The sequence below is a fragment of the Crocodylus siamensis genome, chromosome 2 (assembly GCF_052110815.1).
Source record: "Crocodylus siamensis isolate JL-2025a chromosome 2, ASM5211081v1, whole genome shotgun sequence".
NCBI lineage: Eukaryota > Metazoa > Chordata > Crocodylia > Crocodylidae > Crocodylus > Crocodylus siamensis.
Genome location: NC_143396.1, coordinates 9,806,131 through 9,833,476, shown reverse-complemented (window position 1 = coordinate 9,833,476; position 27,346 = coordinate 9,806,131).

The following is a 27,346-nucleotide window of genomic DNA, read 5'->3' as shown; positions in this document are numbered from 1 at the left end:
GGGGTGCAGAGAGCAGCCACAGCTTCTCTCAACTTTCATTTTGCCAAGCGCCGAGTCTTGGCAAAACTCACCATCCTCAGAGCCTTTCTCTGCACCTGCTCCAGGATGCCTTCCTTCCCTCATCTCCTTGTTCATCGCCCTTCTTCATCTCCTCCAGGCTCTCCTCTCCTCATCCCTTCATCCCCTCCTCATCCTCATGGGCGTTCTTTGCATCTGCTCCAGGTTGAATTCACCATTGCTGCCCATGATTGACTGTGGAAGTACAGTAGGATGATTGACCATAATTCTCAAGTCTCAAAATCTTCGAATCATAGAAAATGAGGGTTGGAAGGGAGCTCAGGAGGTCACATCTAGTCCAACCCCTAGCTCAAAGCAGGACCAGCCCCAACTACATCATCCCAGCCAAGGCTTTGTTTAGCTGGGTCTTAAAAAACTAGGATGGAGAGTCCACCACTTCTCTGGGTTACCCATTCCAGTGCTTTACTATCCTCCCAGTGAAAAAGTTTTTCCTAGCATCCCACCTTAACTTCCCTTGATACAACTTGAGCACATTGGTCCTTGTTCTGTCCCTACCCCTAACCCTATCCCGTTCTGCCACCACTGTCCCGCTCTCTGTCCCTTCCTACCCCCGTTTCAGCACACTAAGTTGTCTCCAAACTCCCGTCTCAACTGAGCACGCTGGAAAGTAGGTGAGATTGAATCTGACTGGACCAAAACCACTGCAAAGAAGGATCATCAAAGAGGTGCTACAAGGGCAGTGCTGGAAAACCACTATCGACTACTACAGTTGAACGTGGACAGGTGTAGAAAGGAGAGAACACACACCGTTGGCAATAGTGTCATTATTTCTACCTTCCCAGAGATACCTTGAAGAACAAACAGGACCAATAATGGCAGAGCCTGAATAGTCCTGGATGTGAAAGCCATGGGTTTTTCTTTCACCGAGCAGTCACTGAACCAACAAGAGGAGATGCTGCTTGACAGGCTTGTGGTAAATAATAGGGACGTTATGAAAGAGCTGGTCATAGAAACTCATCTTGGACCTGAGCAATCTCAAGTTAATTTGGTTTAAATTAAATGGAAGGAGGGGAAATAACTTAGGACTGTAACTAAGGTTATGGATTTCCAGAGTGTGGTCTTTGATGGATTAAGGGAGCTAGTTAGTGAAGCCAGCTGGACTGAGGATTTGGAAGACAAAAGATCCAAGGCAGAGTTCAAACTAACAAACTCCTGTCCTCGCATTGAAATAACTGATTTGGGAATCTGATGAAAAGAGGGGTGTACTGGAGATCCCATGGGAGGACTGGTAGCATTGGGGAGCAAGGGGGACCTGATGAAAGGATGACTTACTGCTGGGGATCTGGTCTCGTGCTTATTTTTGGGTGGGGAATCGGGGGTATTGGGATCTGGGAGTTTTGAGATCTAGTCAGGACTGGTGCTAGGGAATGGGACAAGCTTTGGTTTAGGACAGATACGAGCCAGGTGGGTACTTTGGATCTGAACCCAAGAACCTAGCCGTGCCCGAGAAATGCATTGGCTCTTTGGTCAGGGCTTTGGTTTCCCTAACGGAGCTTGACCCCAAATCCCTGTGTCTTTCTAAAGCCACGTGCCAATCAGAAGCATTTTGAGGAGTCATTTTGAGGAGCATTTTTCACTTCTAGATTATATTGGCTCAGCTGCTGAGCGTACGTGATTGTGGGGCCCAATGCAATACAGCATCCACACTCATCTCAAACCATCTGGAGGCTTGGCAGAAAATGTGTGCGAGTCCTGAAAACCCAGAAACACAGGACTGAAAGGTGCCTTGTGGGTGTTCAGATCCAGTCCCGTGCTCTTGTAGGGATAACAGCCCTTCCCTCATGCCACAAAAATATCTGATTCATTACTTGTGTCCTCTTCACCATGCCTTCACTCACTAGTTTTGAATGTCCCTGTCTTCCAGTCCAGGGTCAGGAACAAGACCGTGGGACCCAGGTGACCAGTCAGATGTCGGAATTAGGGAAAAGCAGTTGAAGAGGACAGAAAGTGAATATTTCATGGACCATTCAGAGAGACCTCGACAAATTGGAGGATTGGGCCTAAAGGAATCTCATGAGGTTCAACAAGGACAAGTGCAAAGTCCTGCATTTAGATGCAGCACTCCCATGCACCGGGGCAGGCTGGGGGGGACGGGCTGGGCAGCAGCTCTGCAGAAAAGGACCTGGGGATTATAATGGACAAGAAGCTGGACAGGAGCCAGCAGTGTGCCCTTGAGCCAAGGAGGCGACCGGCATCCTGGGCTGCATTAGTGGAAGAGTTGCCAGCAGATCGAGGGCAGCGATTCTTCCCCCCTATTCAGCACTGGGGAGGCCACATCTGGAGTCCTGTGTCCAGCTGTGGGCCCCCCACTGCAGAAAGGATGTGGACACATTGGAGAGAGTCCAGTGGAGGGCAGGCTGGGGGACAGGACTGGTGAGGAGAGGCTGAGGGAAATGGGCTGAGTGAGTCTGCAGAAGAGAAGACCGAGGGGGATTGAACAGCAGCCGTCACCTCCCTGCAGGGGGGCTGCAACGAGGATGGAGCTGGGCTGGTCTCAGTGGTAGGTGACAGGACAAAGAGCAATGGGCTCAAGCTGCAGCAAGGGAAGTTGAGGCTGGATATGACGAAAAACTCTCATTAGGAAGATAGTGAAGCACTGAATGGGTTACCCGGAGAGGTGGTGCAGTCTCCATCCTTGGAGGTGTTTAAAACCCAGCTAGACAAAGCCTTGGCTGGGACGATGTAGTTGGGGCTTTGAGCAGGGGATTGGACTAGATGTGACCTCCTGGGGTCCCTTCCAACCCTCCTTGTCTCTGCTTCTATGACCCAGGGGATAATAATGATTCACCTATTTAGTGAATAGTTACAAATAATACAAAGGCCAACATCAGTGTGACTTTTTGAATGAAGCGTGAGCCAGGAAAGGCCTGACTTGACAGCAGAGGCTTTGATCGGTCTGTCTGTCTTTCTTTTTCTAATGCAGACCCTGGTTTATTCTGGGGGAGTCCAGTTCTTATCTAGATCGACCCACAAGACAAAGCCATCACCTTCCAGTGGGCAAAGTCCTTTGGGTTGATGTTATATCTTTGATCAGACTTTGCGAGGAACTTTTTTCCAACTACTCAGTTGATCTATTAAGTTATCACATATTCCCAAAAAACCTGGCCTGCCCGTGTCCTCAGACCGACGCTGCTACAACCAAAAACCCATCACCTTCCAGTAACTCGCTGGACTCCAGTGACCTCTGAGTGTCCCAGCTTCTATCTCAGCTTGGAAATCCTATGCTCTAGCTAGACATAAACTTGAGGCCTTGTGCAGCCACAAGTGCTTTGTTTAGAAGATAAAGGAATGAATCACTTTGCAAATGCTGAAGTGGTTTACAATAAGAAATGAAAAATAGACATTGTGTTTAAAATAGACAGCCTCACAGTGTATTTTTTTTTTAAATCGTATGCACGAGTCTTGCAATTCATGTCTCGCAGAGGACAACAAGCTGACAGCAAAGGAAAAATAGAGAATCCCGGGTGCCAGGGGTCAGCTTCATTTCAGAGCATAGACCACGGCAAACTCGTCCAGGAGCTGTAATTTCGGGAACTTTAGCAATAGAGCACGTGAGCACATGTGCGGCAATCCTCCTCCCCGTGCCATAGCAGCGGATGCTTGGTCCAGTGGCTCATTTGTTTACAACACATCCTGCATGTCTCAGACGCACGTGTTCCTGCCCCCAGGCCATTGGGACAGTCTCTCCCTGTGGGAGTTTCCCCTTCAGGGGAGGTCAGGGTAAGGGTCGGGGAGAGAGAGCATCTCGGGGTCGTCATGACACAGCATCAGCCCACCCACTGCCCTCCTTGTTTTACGGGGCACAAGGAAACTGTATTTCCACCCCTGGAGATTGTAGAGGTGTATTGATAGTTGGTGTTTTCCTTAAAGCCCCAACTCCAGGAGTCACGGGACGATGTGAGAACTTCCACTCTCGGGCCACGTCTACACGAGATGCTTACTGCGCAGTAGCTCGTTACTGCCGCGCAGCAGTGTCGCGGGGCACGAACCATGACGCTGCTGCGCAGTAGCAACGAGCGACGGCGCAGGAAGCATCACCAGGCAACCGTGCGGGGACACGACGGCACAGTGACCCCGGGTCCCGCGCAGCCATTTAGTACTTGGTTATGCACAATGCACAACGAGCATCTCATGTAGACACAGCCTCTTTCATAAGCCTCTCGCCTTCAGAGGGTTGCCAGCTCTGAATCACGGTTGTCTGTTCTCATGGCAAGGAGCAACGGGCTCCAGTTGGAGCAAGGGAAGTTAAAGTTGGACATTAGGAAAAACTTTCTCAATAGGAAGGTGGTGAAGCATTGGCATGGGTTACCCAGAGAGGTGGTGCAGTCTCCGTCCTTGGAGGTTTTGAAGACTTGGGTCGACACAGCCTTGTCTGGGATGATGTAGTTGGAGCTGGTCCTGCTTGGAGCAGGGGGTCGGACGAGATGGGACCTCCTGAGCTCCCTCCAGCCCTCCTTGTCTGTGATTCTACAATAATCTATTTCAGGAGGTTTCCAAAACACCAGCATACCCGCGAATGTGCCCGCGTGCTTGCATATATCAGTTATGGATCACGGTGCATAGACTTACACCAGGAAGGCAAGTGCACACGACTGTTATATTTTAAAAACCCACTGGACAGCTGGACACATTGCATTCAACATTTCATATTTATTTTAATGAATGCCCTATCCTTTATCTCCCGGATGACTCTCAGCACTCTCCTGGAGATTTATATCTAATTCCTGGAGGCTCTAGGGCAATCCTGGGGGGTGGCAACCCTACACCTGGGAGAAAGCTGGAAACTATGGCCTTAAAGTCTCTGTAGCACTCACACACAATGAGAACAGCTAAGTGCCTCTCTGTACCATTAAAATCGAGGCGCTCCCACCCATCTGCTGGTGATACACACTTCCCCCTAGGATCAGCCTGGTCCTATACCCTCTAATTAAGCTTCTGATACCATTTACTGCAGCAGCTCAATAGGTCTTAAGGGAAAAGGCCAAGGCAGGTTTCTGGAGAGCATCATGTGCTGAGGTGTTTTCCAGATCCTTTAATATATAACAAGTAGTGTAATTAAAGTGAAACTCACACCACGCATCTGGTGTTTCTCATCCTGCTGATTTAAAGGCGGTCGCTCTGGTCCACTGCACATGCATCCAGAACCTGCAGACCGCCAGAAATGGGTCAAAGCATGAAAGAAAATACAGGCGTGGCAGGAAAGGAGGTATCCAAAATGGATGAAGACAGTATATGATAAGGGAGGGAAAGGAGGGATGGGCTACTCCAACTCACTTGACCTGCCTCCCAGAACTGATCCATTAGGGAAACTCTTTTGCATTATAAAAAAAAAAAAAAAGGTTAAGCTTGTATTTAGAAGATGATCCCCTCACTACTATTTATATAGGCTTTTATATTCCTGGGATCTATTGCTAAGCAAAATACTCGGAGGACAATTTTCTTCTGATTTTCCTTAAGCCAAGCATTACTGATTGTAAGGTTTGAAGCTCAAGATCTCAACTGAAGTCTGAAGAAATTCCTTAACGAACCTTGTAGACGCTTTGCTGTGGCAAAGTTATGTTCAACAGAGACTTCACTTCCAATCCTGGCTTGCTCCGTCCTCTATCCAAAGAATTGTAGAGAAAATATAAAACTTTCAAAACAGAAGTCCTGTTTTGCTCTGCATGTTCATGCAGGACATTCTTGCAAATATGACGCAGATGCTGACAGATACAACAACAGTGTCCCAGATGCTTTGCAGATATATCCTATGTGAAAAAGGTCCCTGCCCCAAGAGATAACAATCAAAAAATGCAACATAGAGAATAAGCCTGGGGAATGGGATGGACCGCTATAAAGGGACTGAGCAGTTTCATCCACGTCTGCTTAGTTAAGTTGTGATGTATAGACCGAGGGGGATTGAAGAGCAGCCTTCAGGTCCCTGCAGGGCGGCTGCAAAGAGGGTGGAGCTGGACTGATCTCAGTGGGGGCAGATGACAGGACAAGGAGCAATGCTTGGGAAAGTTGAGGTTAGATATTAGAAAAAACTCTCTCCCGAGGAGGGTGGTGAAGCACTGGAAGAGGCTTCCCAGAGACCTGGTGGCATCTCCATCCTTGGAGGTGTTTAAGACCCGGGTAGACAAAGCCTGGTCTGGGATGATGGAGTCGGGGCTGGTCGTGCTTGGAGCAGGGGGTTGCACTAGATGTGACCTCCCGAGGCCCCCGTTGTCTGTGAGTCTCTATTTGCCAAATCAAAATCTTTAACTTGGGCAAAAGTGCACTAGTATTGATGACAATGGAGTTAGCTTCTGAGTCATCCTTCTTGGAGCGGAAGATTTGGGTTTGTTTTTCCCCCATCAAGCATTAGGCAAATGTTGTTAACATTTATTTTGAGCAAAAGAACAGCACAGATAGCATCTAGCCTTCTTTGGTTTTTCCTTTTCTTTCCAAGTGACATGGTTCCTACCGGAGGCTCTGTTCACTTGGCTCCCAATAAACACAAAGTAAATATTACTCCGTGCAGCAATACAACTTGGAAAAAAAAAAGTCAGTGATAGTAAAAACGATATTTGCACACTATTTGCTGACTGATTAAATGAAAACCTGAGATGTGTCAGGTGTCCTGCCAGGATCACAGGAGGCTGCTCCATTCAGGTGTCCTGAAAAAAAAGTCCCTTCTCCACTGAGAAAGCAAGGGGCCATGTCCCAGTAAAACTGGGATTCATACATTTCAAGGCCAAAAGAGACAAATAATTATGATTACCTTGTCTGACTTCTCACATAATACAGACCACAGAACATCAACCAGGAGCCTTTGCATCAACTCTGTACCTTCTGGCTGAACTGGAAGGCAGTATAAACCTGACTTGATCTGCTCTTGATATATGGATTTTAAGTGATGGAGGAGACCCTGCCACATCGACCCCAGGCCCATGGTTTATTGTTCCAATGGTGAATCACACTCAGTCCTAACCATTTGCATCTTCCATTTCTTCTAAATCTCTTTAACTTTGCCCTCCAGAAACAGGATCTTGCAACATTTGCATCTTCTATTTCTTCGAGATGTCTTTGACTTTTATCCTCTGAAGACAGGATCTTGCACCGTGCAACATTTGCATCTTCTATTTCTTCGAAATCTCTTTGACTTTATCCTCAGAAGACAGGATCTTGCACCATGCAACATTTACATCTTCTATTTCTTTGAAATCTCTTTGACTTTTATCCTCCGAAGACAGGTTCTTGCACCGTGCAACATTTACATCTTCTATTTCTTCGAAATCTCTTTGACTTTTATTCTCTGAAGACAGTATCTTGCATTGTGCAACATTTGCATCTTCTATTTCTTCGAAATCTCTTTGACTTTTATCCTCCGAAGACAGGTTCTTGCACCGTGCAACATTTGCATCTTCTATTCCTTCTATATCTCTTTGACTTTATCCTCAGAAGACAGGATCTTGCACCATGCAACATTTACATCTTCTATTTCTTCGAAATCTCTTTGACTTTTATTCTCTGAAGACAGGATCTTGCATTGTGCAACATTTACATCTTCTATTTCTTCGAAATCTCTTTGACTTTATCCTCAGAAGACAGGATCTTGCATCATGCAACTTTTGCATCTTCTATTCCTTCTAAATCTCTTTGACTTTGCCATCCAAAGGCAATGCCTTTGTCTCCTAGATTGGAGTGACTTCTGCTATCAGAAATCTTCCCCCCCCCTCCATATAGGTGAATCTGGATTGTCTTCATCTTCTCTTAGATAAACTCAGCTGAGCTTCTTCAGTCTTGTGCTGTCAGGCCCGTTTTCCAGGGCCTAGGGTGAGGTCAGTTTGGCTGAGATTTCAACAAGAAGCCTACAGCAGTTCGGGCCCCCTTAGGCTCTTTTGAAAGTCCTAGCCTGTGTGCTTAGAGCTATGGTTTCAGCTTGGGATCCTGGATGTTATTATACATTCTCTCATGTCCCTCTTGGCCAATTTCCCGCTCCGTTTCCCTGATAGATGTCAACACAAGAGCTCATTGTTCAACATAATGTAGGGTGTTTTTTCTTTTCCCCCTTTCTTGTTGCAAGCGAGTGTGTGGGGGAGAGCCCCGTCCTTCTTCATGGAGGTGTATTTCCTCCCTGGTTCCAGCGGACGAGGCAGATTTGCTTGTTGGTCTTGGCTCTCAGCGAATACAGGCTAAACTCCAGATGGGAGCTGAAGCCTACATCAACACGCTGCGGGGGCACCTAGGAAGGCCATTATTTCTCAAGGCTGAGTCGCTTGCAGTTGGGAAAAGAAACAATAATAATTCAATACAAAGGTCTGTGTCTATCCATCAGACAAATATAAAACCATAGGAAGTGCCATGGTGGAGCAGACCAATGGTCTGTCTCACTAAGCATCCTGTCTCCGTCTTGACCTCCGTCTTGGCATGCCTTCATTAGCCTTCTGTGCATGGGCTTTTTGTTCAGCCTGCTTCACTTCAGGTGAAAAGAGCCATTCACCTGATGGGGACGAAGAGAAATTTCCTTCAGTGGGATGCACGAAGTGGTTGTGAGACTGGCAAATGACACCCTAAGCTCCCGGTCTCCACATCTCCAAAAGGATGTAGAAGAATTAGGAACGGTACAGAGAAGGGCAAACAAAAGGATGGGCTACCATACCGGGAGAGGCTAAGTAGGCTAGGACATTTGGAAAGAGAAGCCTGAGGTGGGGGCCTGGTAGATGTCTATAAAATTACCAAGGGTGCAGGGACCTGTTATTCACCAAGTCTCAAAATACTAAAACTAAGGGGCACCCCCTGAACTGGGCAGGAAACAGGTTTAACAAGAGACAGGACTTCTTTTACGCAGCATGTGCGTTAACTCGAGGAACTCATTACCACAGGAGGCTGTAGAGGCAGAGAGTATAACCAGGTTCAAAAAGGGACTAGGCAAGTTCATGGATGACAGATCCATTCGTAGCTGTGAAGCAGAAGAGTCGGGGATGTATCCTCTGGTATCTCTAAAGCAATGTCGGGTAATGAGCAGTATATCTCTCTAGATATACTTCATTTATATGCTGTCCCCCCAAGACATCCACTGTCGGAAACGGGATGCACTGAGATCCCCACAGCAGATCTTCCTCCATCCTGAGTGATAGTTTCTTATGAATTGATGTCAATGCTGCATTTTTTTTCAAGTCAGCCTTGAGCACGTCCTCAAAGCACTTTCTTTGCCCTCTTGGGTGCGCGCCTTGAGTAAGCCGGAAGAACGCTACTTGCTTTCGGGAAGCTGGAGTCAGACTTCCCTATGATGCAGCCAGCCCAGCAAAGTTGATGTCAGATCCACTTCAGATAAGATTTTAACATCTGCTTTGTTACAAAGGAAATTCCTTTGAGCTCCGTAGGACATACGGTCCGGCATGACAAAAGCGGAAATGACTAACGAACCCTCTTTGCCTACAAAAATTAAGCAAGCCCCACAAAGTGCTTGGCAAACCTCTACTTGAAACCAGACTTGGTAGGGTTAAATGGTTCTTATTTTACAAATGGGAGAAACTGAGGCCGAAGAGCAATTCGAGAGAATATCGCAGCCCAGGAGTCTACTGCAGTAGCTCCGCCGCAGACTTTCCTGCCTGCCAAGAAGCAAGAATTTCCCTCTGCTGCCAGTAGGCTGAGGTCTCTTCTCCAGCCTTAGGTATTAATTGAAGTGCTTGATACAAGTAATTAAATAAACACAATTATAAAATAGCCACTCTCAGCTCTTCCCTAAAAGTGCCTGCCAGCTGCCTTCAGTGAGCTGAACCTTCCTACACATGCTGGAAGTTGCTGCCTGTGTAAGACTCCGTTTGTCTGGATTACGTTGATTGTTGTTTAATTTATTCCTGGATTTCTTCCTATTGGGAGCATGTGTCATTTTTTCATTTGTTTGCTCCCGTCGACTAATGCAAGATGTCAGACCCCTCTTATTCCTGCGGTTGGATAGTGTCATTCGTTGCAGGAAGGAGACCCCTCTGATTCAGCGGTTTGGTCATGTGTTGCAGGAAGCCCCATGCATAAATATTTTTTTTTTAGAAGGTCATCGAGGAGGGGATGGTTTTGAGTCAGCGGGATTCAAACCAATAGTGCTGTGACATGTGTCCCATCGAAAAGGCCTTTCGGTGCTTGTGGATTATAATACACAAACCGCCAATGGAAGTCAGCAACGCTGACCTCACCTTCCTGAGTGCAGTGGTGATGGTGCTTGCATGTTGTACAATCGTAAAGAAGTGGGGCTGGAAGGGATCTCCACAGTTCACATCTAGTTGAACCCCCTGCTCAAGGCAAGCTCATAGAGAAGTAGGGCTGAAAGGGACCTCCAGAGGTCATCAAGTCCAACCCCCATCCAGACCATCCCCTACAATCCATAATCTAAACTCTGCTTAACATGACCATCAACCCTGACACACCACATAAGACGTGACACCTGAACCTGCCACAGGGAAAGCCGGGGGACCACGGCAGCCAACATCCTGCTTCTATGAAACGTTGTCAAAATATGCTCAAGAGATGCTGGGTAGAGGACCACAGCTTCTGCTACAGAAGAAAGAAACCCCTCCACAGTGCATACCAGTCTGACTATGGGGTAAAATTCCTTCCTGACCCCAAATATCACATGGTCGGAGATCCGACCCTAAGGATGATCGCTATCCAAACCATAGACATAGACACAGACACAGACATAGACATGGACATAGACATACACATAGATGTGGACGTAGACATAGACACGGACATGGGCATGGACCTGGACATGGACATGGACATAGATGTGGACATAGACACAGACATGGGCATGGACATGGAAGTAGACATAGACATAGACATAGATGTAGACATAAACGTGGATATAGACACAGACATGGGCATGGACATGGACGTAGACACAGGTGTAGACATAGATGTGGACATGGACACAGACATGGGCATGGACATGGACGTAGACATAGGTGTAGACATAGATGTGGACATAGACACAGACATGGACATGGACGTAGACATAGACATAGATGTAGACATAAATGTGGACATAGACACAGACATGGGCATGGACATGGACGTAGACATAGACATAGATGTAGACATAGACATGGGCATGGACATGGACATAAATATAGACATAAACGTGGATATAGACACAGACATGGACATGGACATAGACATAGAGAAGAAGGGCTGGAAGGGACCACATCAAGTCCAACCCTTGCCTGAGCCAGGATCAGCCCTGTCTAAACCATGCTATAAAATCCATAATCTAAACTCAATGTAAAATGACTGTCAACCCTGATATTACACAAGACGTAATAGCCAAACCTGCCACAGGTAAAGCAGGGGGACCACAGCAGCCAATGTCCAGTTTCTATAAGGTTGTCAACATATGCTTAAGAGATCCCAGGTAGAGGCCATGACCCCTGCTACAGGAAGGCAACCCCCTTATCTGCCAGTCCACATCATGGGGTAGAATTTCTTCCTGACCCCAAATTTAACTATTGTTCTGACCCTGAGCAAGGGGCACGACCCTGTAGCCAGCAACCTCTGTTTTTAAGTCCTAGAAAGAGCCCTGGCACACCCATCAAAATCCCCAGTGTAGTCTACAGCCAACACCCAGGGCCTTTGAGGAAAGTGTGGGGGGGAAAGCAACCTGATACATGCAGGAACAGGAGGGTGGGGGGGAAATCCCTTCCCAGCCCCATGTGGCAACCAGCAAAGGCTCAAAAGTGCCCTACAGGTGGGCCTGTGCCTCCCAGGAAGCAGAGACTAGACATCAGACCTGCTGCTTTGCAAACCAGGCTTTGTACGTGGGATCTTTGTACCTTGGTAGCTGGACCAGGTCAATTAGATGCAGCCCATCCTCTCTCATTTACACAGTAGAGGGCAGCAATCACACGCAGAGTGAGGCTAGCCTCTTAATTACAACTCATTTGAAAAGAGAGGTCCTTAGAAACTAACACCTGTATTACTATCCTGCCAAGATCATCTTCATTTTGCAGGGGCCGATCCAGTGGCTGGAGGAGCAGACCAGAGGGGTAGTGAGATATAGGAGTTTCATGGTGGTCGCCATCCAGTAGTAACCACTAATTAATACCAGCCACCCTCAATGATCTTGTATCTGCCCTGAAGAGCTCAAGGTTGCCCCTGTTAGGGGTAGATGAAATCAGAAATAAACTCCAGCTTTACCCCTCCTTTTACTGTGTTCCTTCATGCAGATCCTCGCCCAGTGTCCTGGCACAAAGACGGCAGAGACAGTCATAGGAAGCTCTCCCCAAATTACCATAAGACCTCTGTAAGGACAGGACATTGGGAGTATGAAGTTAAACTCTGTAGACTTGCTGCAATTGTTGTTGACTTTGGTCTGAGCCTCCACTACTTTGCAACTTCACAACAGGGCTGGGTGGCATCAATTTGCACCGGTAAAAATGGCTGGCTGAGATGCTGGGCAAAATGGGCAGGAGAAGCAGTCCTAGCACTCAGGAGGGACTTTAGGCACTGTGAAGTCCCATCTATCTGATGTTGAATGTTTCCCAGATCCCCTAGATGCCCTGCAATGAGCAATAGGCTTTCCTGCATCTCAGTCCTTGTCCTGCCCCTTGGAAATGCACGTACACCGAGAAATCATAGAATCACAGAAGTGGGGTCGAAGGGACCTTGTAGATCTTAAGTCCGACCCCCCGCCTGGACAGGAGAAAAACTGGGCTCAGATGACTCCAGCCAGGTAGGCATCAAGCCTCCTCTTAAAGCCCCCCAGGGTAGGAGCCAGCACCACTTCCCCTGGAAGTTGGTTCCAGCTCCTAGCCGCCCTGGCCGTGAAGTCGTTCTTGCGGATGTCTAATCTAAACCTCCTCTCCAACAACTTGTGGCCATTATTCCTTGTTATGCCAGGGAGCGCAAGGGGAAACAAGGTCTCTCCCAAAACCTCCTGGTCCCCCCTAGTGAGTTTATAGACAGTCACCAGGTCCCCCCTCAGCCTTCTCTTGTGGAGGCTGAACAGGTTCAGGTCCTGCAGTCTCACTGTAGGGTCTGCCCTGTTGTCCCCGGATCATGCGAGTGGCTTCCTCTGCACCCTCTCCACATTGTCCACATCCCTCCTGAAATGGGGCGCCTAGATCTGGACGCGGTCCTCCAGCTGCGGCCTGACCAGTGCCACGTAGAGGGGGAGGATCACCTCCCTGGCCCTGCTCGAGATGCATCTGTGGATGCACGACAAGGTGTGGGTGGCCTTCCTGACCGCGTCCCCACACTGCCGGCCCATGTTCATCTTGGAGTCAATAATGACTCCGAGATCCCTTTCTGCCTCCATGCTCTCAAGAAGGAGCTTCCCATCTTATAAGTGTGCTGCTGGTTACTGCTGCCCACATGCAGCACCCTGCACTTGTCAGTGTTGAAACGCATCCTGTTTTTGCTAGCCCACCCCTGTAACCTATCCAAGTCTTGCTGCAGTCTTTCCCTCCCTACTAGTGTGCTCACCTCACCCCACATTTTGATATCCTCAGCGAATTTAAACAGGGTGCTTTTCACCCCTTCGTCCAAATCGCTGATAAAGAGATTGAACAGCGCGGGCCCCAGGACCGAGTGCTGGGGGACCCCACTGCCCACTTCTCCCCAGGTCGAATATGACCCGTCCACCACCACCCTCTGAGGGCGACCCTTCAGCCAATCTGCGATCCATCTGACTGTGCAGGCATCAATGCCACAGTCGCCTAGTTTTTTAATGAGGATGGGGTGGGAGACGGGGTCAAAGGCCTTGCTGAAGTCCAAAAAGACTACATCCACGGCGACACCTGCATCCATTGCCTTTGTGACCTGATCATAAAAGGCAATCAGGTTGGTCTGACACAACCTGCCCCTAATGAAACTGTGCTGGTTCCCTTTGAGCATCATCTCTGAGGCCGGCCCATCGCTGATGTGCTCCTTGAGGATCCCTCTCCCCACGGCCCCCTCGTATCTTGACCCAGAGCACTTCAGCTTGCCCCTCCTCTGACCCCATTTTGCTGGCAGAGGATGTGTATTGCCCCTTAATACAGAGTGCCCCCCCCTTTCCTTCCTTCTCTATCCCGCCTGTAAAGCTGATAGCCCCTAATGCTAACTGCCCAGTCGTGGGATGAATCCCACCATGTTTCTGTAAGCCCTGTTATGTCTGGGTCTGAACTGGCTATTCTGAGGGCAAGTTTCTCCTGCTTATTCCCCAAACTACGAGCATTGGTATATAGGCATTTAAGGCCTTGCCTGGCTGTGTGTGCCACCCCCCACCCCCAGTTTGGGAGACTGTCTGGACCCCTGTTTCTTACCTGGGCACTCCTTGCATTTGTCACCTGTCTTGCTTGGGTGGTGTCTCCTCGTCCTCCTGCGGCCCCCTCCCCCAGCAAGGCTAGTTTAAAGCTCGCCGTATGAGATCGGCCAGCCTGGAAGAGAAGACACACTTGGCTGATCTCGTATGATGAGCTGAACAGTAGGGTGGGCTTCTGGGAGAGGTAGCATGTCAAGGGTAGACCAGCCTGGAAAGGGAACAGATGCTGCTAGTGCCACATGAGGACCTACTGGTGCCAAGGCCGGTCCAGAAGACAAAACACCTCCCAGTGTAGGACGAAGCAGCCCCCGTGGCTGCTGTGACTTGTACCAACCTCCCCAAAGATGAGAAGTAGGAGACGGTCAGGTGAAAGACTCCCAGGAACACAGTGAGCCGCTGCGAACCCCTTTATTCTGTGCACCTAGCGGCAAAGGATGGCTCAGCCATCATCCACCGCTCCCAAACTAGATCAGGCTGCACCATGGGGACTGCCACTTTAGGGAAGGGCAGCAGATGTGGCCACATCACTGATCCTCACCTCCACATCTGCTTGGAAACCCTCTGGGTATCTCCTTCCTGCATCACGGCAGTCCATGCTGCTGAGAACTTGCCTCCAAGGAGACAACACAGACAGGAAAATGGAAATATTTTGGGGTTCCCTGGTGCATATTCCTTGTCCATATTGGTAAACAGGTGCGGGAAAAATGATCCATGTCTGGCTCAGAGATAAATTGCCACCTAAGCTGGGACCAGACACCGTCATTTCTCATTGGAGTCCAACAACCCTGGTTTTGCTGCAGCTGTTTCATTCCCTGCTCCTTGGAGGAGATCTAATGTACCGCTGAAGGGGCTGAAAGCAGGTGCGGCACGATGGGGAAGTGCCTGCTCCACTCTCCATTTGCTAGGTACAATTTCTGAAAAGTACAATTAGGGGCACGTGGGTTTCTGCTGAAGAGCACATACAATTCGATAGAGTCGCTTACTCCTTCTGGTCGTAGAAATTTCATTCTTCCCATGGCTGGAGGACCCAACAAACTGTTCTTGCCTCCATCAGGGATGATCTGAGTGGCCTTGGGCAAGTTTCTAGTCTTCTCCCTGCTCCTGTTTCCTCTCCTGCCTTTCACCTCCCTTGTCCTTGTAGAACAGAAATTATTCAGCAGAGACTGAAACCATCTTTCTAGTGGTTTGTATAGCACAATGGCAGCCTGATTTCATTTCAGGCTGCTAAGTGCTACAGCAGAATATGTATATCAATTATTAATTTTAATAATGGCAATAATAACCTTAATTATTCATATGAACTAGTTGTAATAATAGCTGTTCTTTCTATTTTTTATGGTTTGCCCCATGCATTTAGCAGAGTTCTCTTGGAACTATACATTTAAAGCATATTAACTATGCCCGTGTTTATTGCTACTCCTATTACACATAACAGTGAAAAATCCAACTGGCCAGAAGAGAAGAGCACAGAGCTAGGTCAAAAACACCGAGCCAGCTGTGTCCAGATGCAAAACTGCGTTGCACAGCTCCCTCGTCCTAGCCTCAACTCTGCCACTGACTTATTCCATGACCGGGAGCTAAGTTATTTCACCCCATTTTCCCCCTCGGTACGATGGGGATGAACCCAGTTCTTCATATTCACTGTAGTGAGGCTTACTTGATGGCTGCTGATGTTTGTAATGAACTTTGAACCCAGTAGAGTCAAACAGATAATTAAAGACGGGCGGGTTGTTTGAAGTAGTGCGTACTCCAGGCTCAGCTGGACAGCAAAGAACTCACACACTAGATTCCTCCTGCTTTCATTCACAATGGCCACGTCTACACATGCTTTTACACGTGCCAATACTTAATGTGCATTTGTCTAATGTGCATTAAGGCAATTTAGGTGCACATCTACATGTGCGCACACTAAGGTGCATTGATGCGGTGTGCAGGCCAACTTAGGACTGAAGTTAGTCCCAAGTCGGTTGACATATGCAGTGTTAATGTGCCTTAACATGTCTGCACATGCGGCATTTCTACCCAGGAGAACTTTTGCAATCTCTGCTCTCTCCCATACCTGATGAAGGGTGAGTGTGCCCAAAAGCTTGCAAATAAATAAAATAATTTGTTTGCAAATATCTAGTTGGACTAATAAAAGATATCACCTCTTCCCTGGGTTTTGATTCCTTTTACATATGCATTAAGGTGCTTTAGCTATTCACGGCTAAATTGGATACCTGCTTTTGCAGGTATCCAGGTTAGGCGCAAATAGCCTAAAATAGCCATTTTTAAAGCACATTACGGGTGTGCATGGGTAGACATGCATGCTTAATGCACCTTAAATTGGGCTAAAATTGGCACTTGTAGACATGCCCAATAGCTATCTGTCTTTACCTGACAACAGAACAAGGCCCAATTTGTGTAGAGCTGTATCATCGAGGCGGTAATCCGCACAGGGAAGAGGGCCAGCTAGTCCTAAAAATGTGACCACATGAAGGTTGCTGTGTGTTGGGGGAAGGAGTTTCAGTCTTAGGTTTTAATGGTAGTTTGTTACTGATGACTGTTCCCATGCCCAGGTCTGCACTTTCATACTCCATCCCTTTATTTTCCATATTTTTATAATAAATGTTTGAAAGGCTGAACAAGCTGTCGGTCTGTCTAGCTATCTGTCTGCCTGGCTCTGTTTTGCTCTAGGTAAGTGGGACCTTTCATCCTGCAGGTCCACAGGCCAGATCCAGCATGAGGTTGATTTATGAGCCCAGTCCTATGCAGGCCTGATATGGCCATGCACCACTCCCCATGAGTTGCTTGGCATGGCTCCGTGGCCGGATCTAGCCCACAAGCCAGGGATCAAACATCCCTGTTCTAGACAAGTAGATCTAGGTAGTTGTTCTCCTAGCCACAGAATCCGTCTATCCACAATATGCATTTGTGTATCCATGTTAGCCATCCATCCCTCTGTCTAAAACCCCGGCCTGAATTAATGCAATGTTATAGAAGTTCAGCAGCCTTTTCAGACTTGGGTATCCAGTTCCCTACGGTTGGTTTTTTAAACAGAACACTCCGATTTTATTCGAAATATTTATTTTTTCAAAAGAAAGAAAGAAAGAAAGAAAAGTCTCACCAAGCAAAACAACTGGCATCTCAGCAGAGCCCCATAAATATATTAATAGGGGAAATACTAGAATCTCCTAACAGGTTGCCAAATGCTCCGATGCAAACTGGACTGGCTGGGCAGGAGAACTTGAGGAGGTCTATGAATGTCATTCTTTCATAGCCGTGTTTTATTGTCTTGTCAACACATTTCTGATCCCTTTCAAGATGAATGTATATTTTCCAGATTCGATTTCCTCTCTGCTCCTTCTTGGCCTCTCTGTTCGGTGGCACGAGGAAAGGAAACGAAACAGCTTTGGAGTGGCGTGAAGCTCTGCAAGCGTCTGTGCTCCGTGGCAGCTTTCCCGCCTTCACGTCTGGACGGGCTCCCCCATGGATGCGGCTGGCCAAGGACGTGATACTTCATCACCGATTTCTGAAGCCCAGCCATTTTGACAGCCCTAGTATCCCCCCCCCCCCCCCCCCCCCCAGTATAAGTGATCAGAGGAATGATATTCGAGAAAGCATCTTGAGAAGACTCTCATTCTTCAGCCAACAAAATAGAACGACCTGTTATGGACTCTCGTTGCTGTACGAAAGTTTCCTGCAGAAACCATAGAAAAAAATCACTGAATCAGGACTTAGTAGCTAAGGGTGTGATGAAAGGCAGCATAGTCCAGTAGGGTTAGGTACTGTGTTGGGGTCAGGAAACCTAGGATCCATCCTAGTGACTGCCACTGTCAGCTTATATGACCTTTGTCAAGTTCTCTCTCCTCTCAGCCCACGTGGGTCCTGCCTATTTAGACTTTAGCTCTTTTATCTGGGCTCACTAGGTCACATGACCCCTCTACTTCCTCCCCTGGATCACATGACCCCTCTATTTCCTTCCCCTGGGTCCCATGACCCCTCTATTTCCTTCCCCTGTGTCACATGACCCCTCTACTTCCGCTCCCTGGGTCATCAGGCCCTACCTGCACCTGGACCTGGTGTCTGTATTGCCTCTGGCGTCACCACCGGGGCACAAGCAGAAGAGACACTGAGACAAAGAAGGAAGCAGGGGTGGGGAAATCAGAACCACATAACCAGGAAACCAAGGGGAAGGTACTTCTATCCAGGACAAGATGCACCAGCAAATGCATAAATGATAAGAAAAGAAAAGGTGGAGGGAGGAGATGAAGGAGGGGAAAAGGGCCAGGTACCCCATGACTCCTCTTCCCATTCTACTAATGGGGTAGGAGCCCCATTACACCATGCCAGTGAAATACAGTTTGGCCAGCTCTTATTCAGAGCCTTGTGCTATTTAATGTTTGTAGGATAGTTCCAGCTCCTGGAGTCCTTTGATTAAGTAAAATGATCTGCTTTAATTATTATGTTATTATTATTATTATTTCATTATTAATTATTTATTTCTTTTTTTCTGTTTTCTTTTTTCTTTTTAATAAAAGGTTTCAGCCCTGCTGGTTGTGGGGGGAAAAGTGTGAGAAAGTGACTCCAGGGCATCCAAATGTGGGGAGCTGTACCTCCAAGAGACTCAGGAAGGCGTCCTTTGGAAACCAGCAGTCACCGTGTACAGAAGTAGTCACCGAATGAAGCCACCCTCGGTTTGGCTCCTTGGCTCTGAGAGGTTTCTGAACAGCGTACCCTAAAGCTCAACAACCAAAGGCAATCAAAAGGGATGCACGCTTTTGTATAAGCATCGAACTGTGTTATGCCAGCCTTGTGCATTTTGAACAGACTGGGGTTGGCAGAATGGGAAACGATCAGCCAAAGGCAGCAGCGATTTTCGATGCTGTAGCCATGCTACTGAAAGGTTTAGGCAGTGAGATTTTCTTGCGAGATTTCTCCATGTCCCTGAAGAAGCTGAGATGATGTCTTTCCCTCTTCTTCATCTCCCAGTCTCCAATCCCTCATAAACAGACCGAGTCGAGTACAGACCTCACTTGAATAATGGAATTGCACATAAACTTAGATAGTAAGCTGATAATGTAGATAAGCATATAGAGAGCTACCCTCCACTTAGATAGATATTGAAAGTCATAGACTCAGAGACGATGAGGGCAGGAAGGGACCTCAGGAGGTCACATCTAGTCCAGCTCCCTGCTCCAAGCAGGACCAGCCCCAACTCTATCATCCCAGCCAAGGCTTTGTCTACCCGGGTCTTCAACACCTCCAAGGATGGAGACTGCACCACCTCTCTGGGGAGCCTGTTTCAGTGCTTCACCACCCCCCTCGGGAGAAAGTTTTCCCTAATATCCAACCTCAACTTCATGCCCTCCATGACAGTGCTCCAGTGCTGTGAGCTATCCCACCAAGTCTCTGTTATCCCAGTCACATCACAGATCCTTGACTGTGTGAGGACTTCCAGTTCTTCCTGCTCATTTCCCAGGCTCCATGCATTCATGTACAGACACCTGAGGTAAGTAGCTAATTGCCCTACTTCCTTAGGAAGAATGAGGATGCCTCCTCAGTTGCCCCTTCCCCTGTGTGCTTCCTCCAGGTCTCCTGCTTCCCCACTTCCCTCACCTACCTCCTGCCCTTGGGACAGAATAATTGCAGAACCTGGGGGTTACAGTAGACCATAACCCGAATATAAGCCAACAGGATGCTCTTGTTGCAAAAAACCCCCACAACAGCATCCAGGGTTGTAGTAACAAGAGTGTCACTTCAAATCGAGGGAAGTGATTCTTCTGTCCTATTCAGCCCTGATGAGGCCTCGCCTGGGGTCCCATGTCTAGTTTTGGGCCACACACTTCAAGAACGATGTGGACAGATTTGGAAGTGTCCAAGAAGACCCGGGCAACTATAGGCCCGTCAGTCTTACCTCAATCCTAGGGAAACTCTTTGAGAAGATCATCAAAGAGCACATCCATGATGGGCCAGCCTCAGGGATGATGCTCAAGGGCAACCAGCACAGTTTCATTAGGGGCAGGTCATGTCAGACCAACCTGATTGCCTTTTATGACCAGGTCACAAAAGCCTTGGATGCAGGTGTCACCGTGGACGTAGTCTTTCTGGACTTCAGCAAGGCCTTTGACACTGTCTCCCACCCCTTCCTCATTAAGAAATTGGGCGACTGTGGCACTGATGCCTACACAGTCAGATGGATTGCAGGTTGGCCGAAGGGTCGCCCTCAGAGGGTGATGGTGGACGGGTCATATTCGACTCGGGGGGAAGTGGGCAGCAGAGTCCTCCAGGGCTCCGTCCTCGGGCCCGCACTGTTCAATCTCTTCATCAACGATTTGGAAGATGGGGAGAAAAGCAACATGTTTAAATTCGCTGATGATACCAAAATTTGGGGTGAGGTGAGCACACTAGTAGGGAGGAAAAGACTGCAGCAAGACCTGGACAGGTTACAGGGGTGGGCTAGCAAAAACAGGATGGGATTCAACACTGACAAGTGCAGGGTGCTGCACGTGGGCAGTAGTAACCAGCAGCACACTTATAAGATGGGAAACTCCCTTCTTGAGAGCACGGAGGCAGAAAGGGGTCCAAGATGAACATGGGCCGACAATGCGAGGTCACGGTCGGCAGGGCTAACCGCACCTTGTCGTGCATCCACAGATGCATCTCGAGCAGGGCCAGGGGGATGATCCTCCCCCTCTATGCGGCACTGGTCAGGCCGCAGCTGGAGGACTGCGTCCAGTTCTGGGCGCCGCACTGCAGGAGGGATGTGGGCAGCATGGAGAGGGTCCAGAGGAGGCCACTCGCATGATCGGGGGCAGCAGGGCAGGCCCTACGAGGAGAGGCGACGGGACCTGAACCTGTTCAGCCTCCACAAGTGAAGGCTGAGGGGGATCTGGTGACCATCTATAAAGTCACTAGTGGGGACCAGAAGGGTTTGGGAGAGACCTTGTTTCCCGTAGCGCCCCCCGTATAACAAGGAATAACGGCCACAAGTTGTTGGAGAGGAGGTTTAGATTAGACATCCGCAAGAACTACTTCACGGTCGGGGCGGCTAGGAGCTGGAACCAACTCCCAAGGGAAGTGGTGCTGGCTCCTACCCTGGGGGGCTTTAAGAGGAGGCTTGATGCCTGCCTGGCTGGAGTCATCTGAGCCCAGTTTTTCTCCTGCCCAGGCGGGGGGTCGGACTTGAAGATCTATAAGGTCCCTTCAACCCCACTTCTATGATCCTATGAATACAGAGCAACTAAGATGACTGGAGGCCTGGCAAACAGGAGTTATGAGGCGAGGATGAAAGACCTATGGTTTTTTAGTCTGAGAGGGTATTTGATAACAGTCTTCAAATACCTGAAGGGCAATTACAGAGGAGACAGAGATGGGTTTTTCTCTGTGGCTGTAGGGAACAGGACTAGGAACAATGGCCTCAAGCTGTAGCAGGGGTTGGAGATGAGGAGGAACTTTCTGCGTAGGAGGGTGCTCAAGGATTGGAGTAGCCTAAGGACATTATAGCATCCCTATCCTTGGAAGTGTTCAAGAACAGGCTGGGCGAACCCTTGGCTAGGAGGGTTAGGTCCCCCGTGAACAGGGGGCTGGGTTAGATGACCTTGTGAGGTGCCAGCCCTATGCTCCTATGATATGCTGGGGAGTCCTATCTATGGTGGGGGGACAGGGGAAACTTTGGGGGAAACTTCTTAAGATATTGGCAATGCTTCACTGCGTTTAGGACAGGGTTGTTGGTTGTAGCTGTGTTGGTCTAAGGACATTGGCGGGCAAGGTTCTCTGGGTAGATGTGATCTCTTTTATGAGACCAGTTAAATAGTTGGCAAAAAGTTTTTCAAAGTTTAGACCAACTAAATTGTTGGAAAATTTTTTTTTCAAAATTTAGACCAACTAAATCATTGGCAAAAAGTTTTTCAAAGTTTAGACCAACTAAATTGTTGGAAAAAAGGTTTTTCAAAATAGTTTTTCAAAGTTTAAACCAACTAAATAGTTGGAAAAAAATTTTCAATTTTTTTTTCAAAGTTTAAAGAAACTAAATCATTGGGAAAAAAAAGATTTTCAAAGTCTAGACCAACTAAATTGTTGGAAAGAGGTTTTTCCAACAAGGTAGTTGGTCTAACAAAAGAGATCACATCTACCCAAAGAACCTTGCCCGCCAATGAGTTTAGGACAGGAAGTGAGGCATACTTTACTCCGTGCACACTGCAGGGGGGATTTGAGCTGTGCAGAATGCATGTGCAGTACCTCCTACCAGCTGTCTAGACATAACAGGAACTTGAACAGTTTATGAATGGGCAGATATTACCAAACCCACTTATAACTAATACCAGATAAAATGAGTGTTTTGTAAATGGGAGAAAGGGAGACTGAGAATATTCTTGATCTGTATCCGGAGCAATACACCTGCTGCATGTGGCCTGACACCCTGTTCTCTCTCTCGCAGATGCAGCATATCGGGCTGTGTTCATTCCTGCCTGCTAAGAAGGGGATGGTCCTGGTTGCATGGAAGACCTTCAGAGGTTTCTTCTGGAGGTGGTTGTGGGACCTCTGCCCATCCCTGGTTGTGGAAGGGAAAGGCCCTTTCCCACCAGCCCTGGCTGACATCTTTAAAGGGATGGCAGAGAGAGGAGCTGCCCCGTAGCTGGCTAGAGGACTAGAAGGACACCTCTGCTCAGACCCCACAGCCCTACTGGAGGAGTGGGAATGTCCCTGCAGAGTTGGAGGTCTGCGCTGAGCTGGCGGGCTGCAAACCAGTTGATGGCACCGGGGTCGGACTGGAGGGAGCACCAAGTTGGCTCAGACCTGAGCACGTGCTGCTGCTGCATTAATGGCGTAGGGGTGGAAGATGGCCTAAATCCTGAGCCAAAGGGTGGGCCCAGGGAATAGGGCTGGATGGGGAGAGGAGCCCTGCCCGCCATAGCAATCAGGTGGACACCGAGCAACAGCAGAGGCTAAGACAGGGCAGCGCCAACTTCTCCAGAGGAGCAAACAACCCCTGTTTGGGACTCAGAGCCTGCTCAGGGGACTTTCAACGGGATTAGAAAGACCCTCTCTGTTTCTGGATCCAGAACATTAGGCTACTTCTAGGCATGCATGTGATCCTCCACAGCAGACCCTGAATGGCCCTTTGCACCCATGCAGGGTCTGCCTGGGCTCAGAGCAGTGATCAGTATTTGTTCCTGGCTCCTCGAGGGCTGTGGAAGTGAATTAGGAGGGATGGGAGCTTGTGAAGGGCAAATCAGGTGGTCTCTCTGGCAAGTTACTTGGGATTTGGGACCTACCATATAAACCCAGATGCTTCTACCACACAGGGAGAAACAGGCCCAGTCCTGGGAAATACTGCCTGCCCTTAGACCCTGGGATAGCACGGAAAATGGTGGTGTTTAGCACCATGCAGAATCAGGACCTGAGCCGATGCAACCCCGGAGTGAGGGCTGAGCCAGTATCCAAGCATGGGGTTAGCTGTTCCCCATGCTCAGTCGGTAGCTATCAATCTTGCTCCAGTTCACTACACCTGCTTGTGTAGGCAGGAGATGCCCCTTGATACATTGACCTGCCCAGATTCCCATAGGGTAACTGATTGCCAGTTTTGTTAATTGGTGAAACACCAGGAACAGGGGTAATTTTGTCTAATTCTGCTTAGCAGCAATTCCCATTGTGCTTTCAATCGGCTCTGATAGCCCCAAACAGCTGTGTAGTGTCTCTGTAGGATGCTAAACAACTCCCCCATTTCATATCAGAGGTGGCCTTTGTAAGATGTATCTTTCCTGTACAGTTTATAAAGCTTTTTGAAGGAAAGCCCCTTCCTTTCAAACCAGAGACCAAGACTAAGACATTTCCTTCTCCTCAAACTCCTTCCTCAAAGTTTGCTTCTTTGGCAAAGGCTCTTAACAAAAATGTCTGCAGAATTCCTAGGAGACAGACGGGAATATTTTGGGGGTACGGGACATCATATGAACAAATGCATAAGTCAGTAGTAGGTAGATACCGGTATAAAATATGCCCCAAGCATCTACAAGTGCCTTTAAGTGTGCCTAAATTTAATGTGCATTAGCTTAATGCACATTACACGTGCAAATGTTAAAGTGCATTAGCACTGAGTGTCGACTGACTTCGGACTAACTTTAGTGTGAAGTGTCCAGAAGACATGGTACCTTGGTCCTGTTGGGGGGTCTGATACAGTCCTGGTTGCTGGATATTGTGCATTATGTGGTTTCCTGTATGCAACAGAGAGGTGTTTGCACACCACAAGCCTCGTTCAAGCAGGCTCCGTGGTACCAGACGTGGAAAGCACAGGGAGACCTACAGCATAGATATGTCTGCTGCAGAGCCCCCTTCCCCTGGGCCGTGGCAATTAAGGGGACTGCTGAATATGCCTGCAAAAGGGTTCGGGCTTTCTCCAAAGACGCTGCCAGATGCTTGATCTTCTCCAGTCTTCTCTTTTAAATGGCACGAGGAGATTTTGCCTCCCGAGCCTGCCTCCTCTAGGTAAATGGAGGCTGACTTTTGGAGCTGAGACTACCTGTGCAGAAGCTTTTGCTGCTGAAGCAAAGTACCTGCTCAGATGGATGATAACTGGCTGACAGGTGAGCGCATGAACTAGGGTCCCACTTCGCATGAGGAGGTCTCCTGCCTCAGGCAGAGCGTTGGACTAGTGCAGGTCCCTTCCAGCCTTATTTCTCCGTGCTTTCTATGAGCAATTTAATCCACGAGTTTCACTGGTTTAATTGTCCATGAACAAATGGCACCATATGAAAGATATTGTAAGGTGGGGACAGAACTGGTTGGATCATCATTGGGAGGAGGCACTGAGTGCAGTCTGTCCTGGCCTTTTATTGTTTAACATCTTCATTATGGATTTGGAAGATGCGATGGAGCGCACTATTGAATTTGCAGATGACACCAGGCTGGGTGGAGTTGCAAACACTTTGAAGGGTTGGGATAGGATCCAGAATGGCTGGGGCAATGGTTGGAAATCAATCTCTTGAGATCCAGCAAGGGCAAGTGTAAAGTCCTGCCCTTAGAGCAATCGCACACACAAATACAGCCCTGGGCAATGACTGACGAGGCTGCAGCACAGTGACGGGCCCTTGCTGTTATAGTTATACACATAGACAGAAGGACTTGAGATTAAAAGCAACAGGCAAAAAGTCTATGTGTATAACAATAGTGGATCATAAGCTGAATATGAGCCATTATCTGAAAACAGGAATACATTTTGAGGCTAATTCTTGGCCTGTGGGTACTTTGTGGCAGCAACACTGGTTTTATGTTAGAATCCATTTTTAACTATATGCTCATTAGGGCAGGCTGCAATTATTTAGCAAAGCATTTTTTGATGCAGAAATGACCTGTTTTGAGCACAATGATTACTTTTAAGGGAACAATTTCCTTTTGGGGCAGAAGCTTTGCAAGCAGAAACCAATGCCATAACATTTGGACTGACTGGGGTTTTTTTGTTTTTTTGTTTTCCTTTACCAAAAGAATTGGTGTTGAAGTCTCAAAGCACGCAGGCGGGTGTGCATCTGCAGGCGGGTGTGGGTGTTGTCTCTGCGGTTGGTTTTTGTGGAGAAACACAAAACAAGGTCTGGGAAGTTGGGGGGAAAGGATCATTTTGGACACATCACTTAAAATGAATGTCTGTAGCTTGGTGAAATCACTGTAATAGATGCTAGCGATCTGACAGGGGCTTGTGCTGCCTGGGGAAGTCAGTCCTGCCAGGGCTGCCCTCCGCACCGTGTGCCTGGCAGCCCCATCAAAGGGCAGCTTGCAAGGTTCAGAAGAAAAACAGGACTTGTGTTTACAGCGGTGCACGATCCTGGCTGTGGTTGCTCCAGGGGCCGGCAGGGTGATGACAGCAAGGAAGAAAGTGCCCAGGAGCAATGGCAGCTCCACCACCAGAGCCAGGGAGGTCTGAAGTCCACCAAGAGGCAGCAGAAGAGACGGCGCCACGTGGGCACCCCGGTCACTGAGATGCTAGGGCTCAGCTTTGTAGCATGCAAGACGCCTTAGATAAGGCCTGCATCAGGGGGCTGAGAGGGTCCTTAGCTGTAGGGACCAGGTAAGGACTTGCTCCGCTGGGCTGTGTGACTATGTAGTCAGTACTATAAAGCCTGTCCTGACACCGACCCTGCTGGGTACTCACCTCTCCTCCTCCTGGAAAGGACCAAGATTGCACACGGATGATCCCCTGTTGAAATGCCGTGCATCCCAGGATACCACCACGCTGCGTACGAGGAATCGGGAGCACCTGGGTTCTGCCACAGACTTGCTATGTCACCTTGGGAGAGTCACTTCACCCCTCCAGGGCCCCAGCTCTCCTGGCAGCCAAGCAATAATGCCCACATCTGGCTCATGACCTGAGATCTCTGGCCAAAATGTGCTGTTTACCTGGAAAGCATTGTAACTGTGCTGGAAGCAGCATCCCCGCTGCATTCAGAAGCACGGAGGTACTTTATAATATGATGTATTTATTTCTGCTGCGACCATAGCTGGGCAGCAGGTGCCAAACTCCACCAGCCCAGAATGGCAGCAGCCTAAGGGAATTAGGAGATTAGGAAGAGTTTTCTGACTGACAGTGGTCCAGGAACAGGCATCTAGAGAAATTGTGCAATCTCCATCCCAAGAGCAGGCTGGAGAGGCACTTGGAAGGCATGGTTTAGTTACCCTTGAGGAGTGGGATGCACTAGATGTGACCTCCCTTCCAGCCCTTCTTTCCTGGGATCCTAACCCCAAGTAGCCCAGATGCAAATGCCAATGCAAGGTGCTAAATGGTGGAGAGAGAGTTTTGCACATTGTCTCTTGCAGTCATTTTTTGGCATTCAACAAAGACTGCTCTGTCCAAGCAAAGAGCAAAGGGAGTGTGGTCTAGTGGTTATGGGCTGCATTTAGCATAGACTCATACACAATGAGGGTGGAAGGGAGCTCAGGGGGTCACATCTAGCCCACCCCCCGGCTCCAAGCAGGACCGGCCCCAACTCCATCATCCCAGCCAAGGCTTTGTTTACCCGGGTCTTCAACACCTCCAAG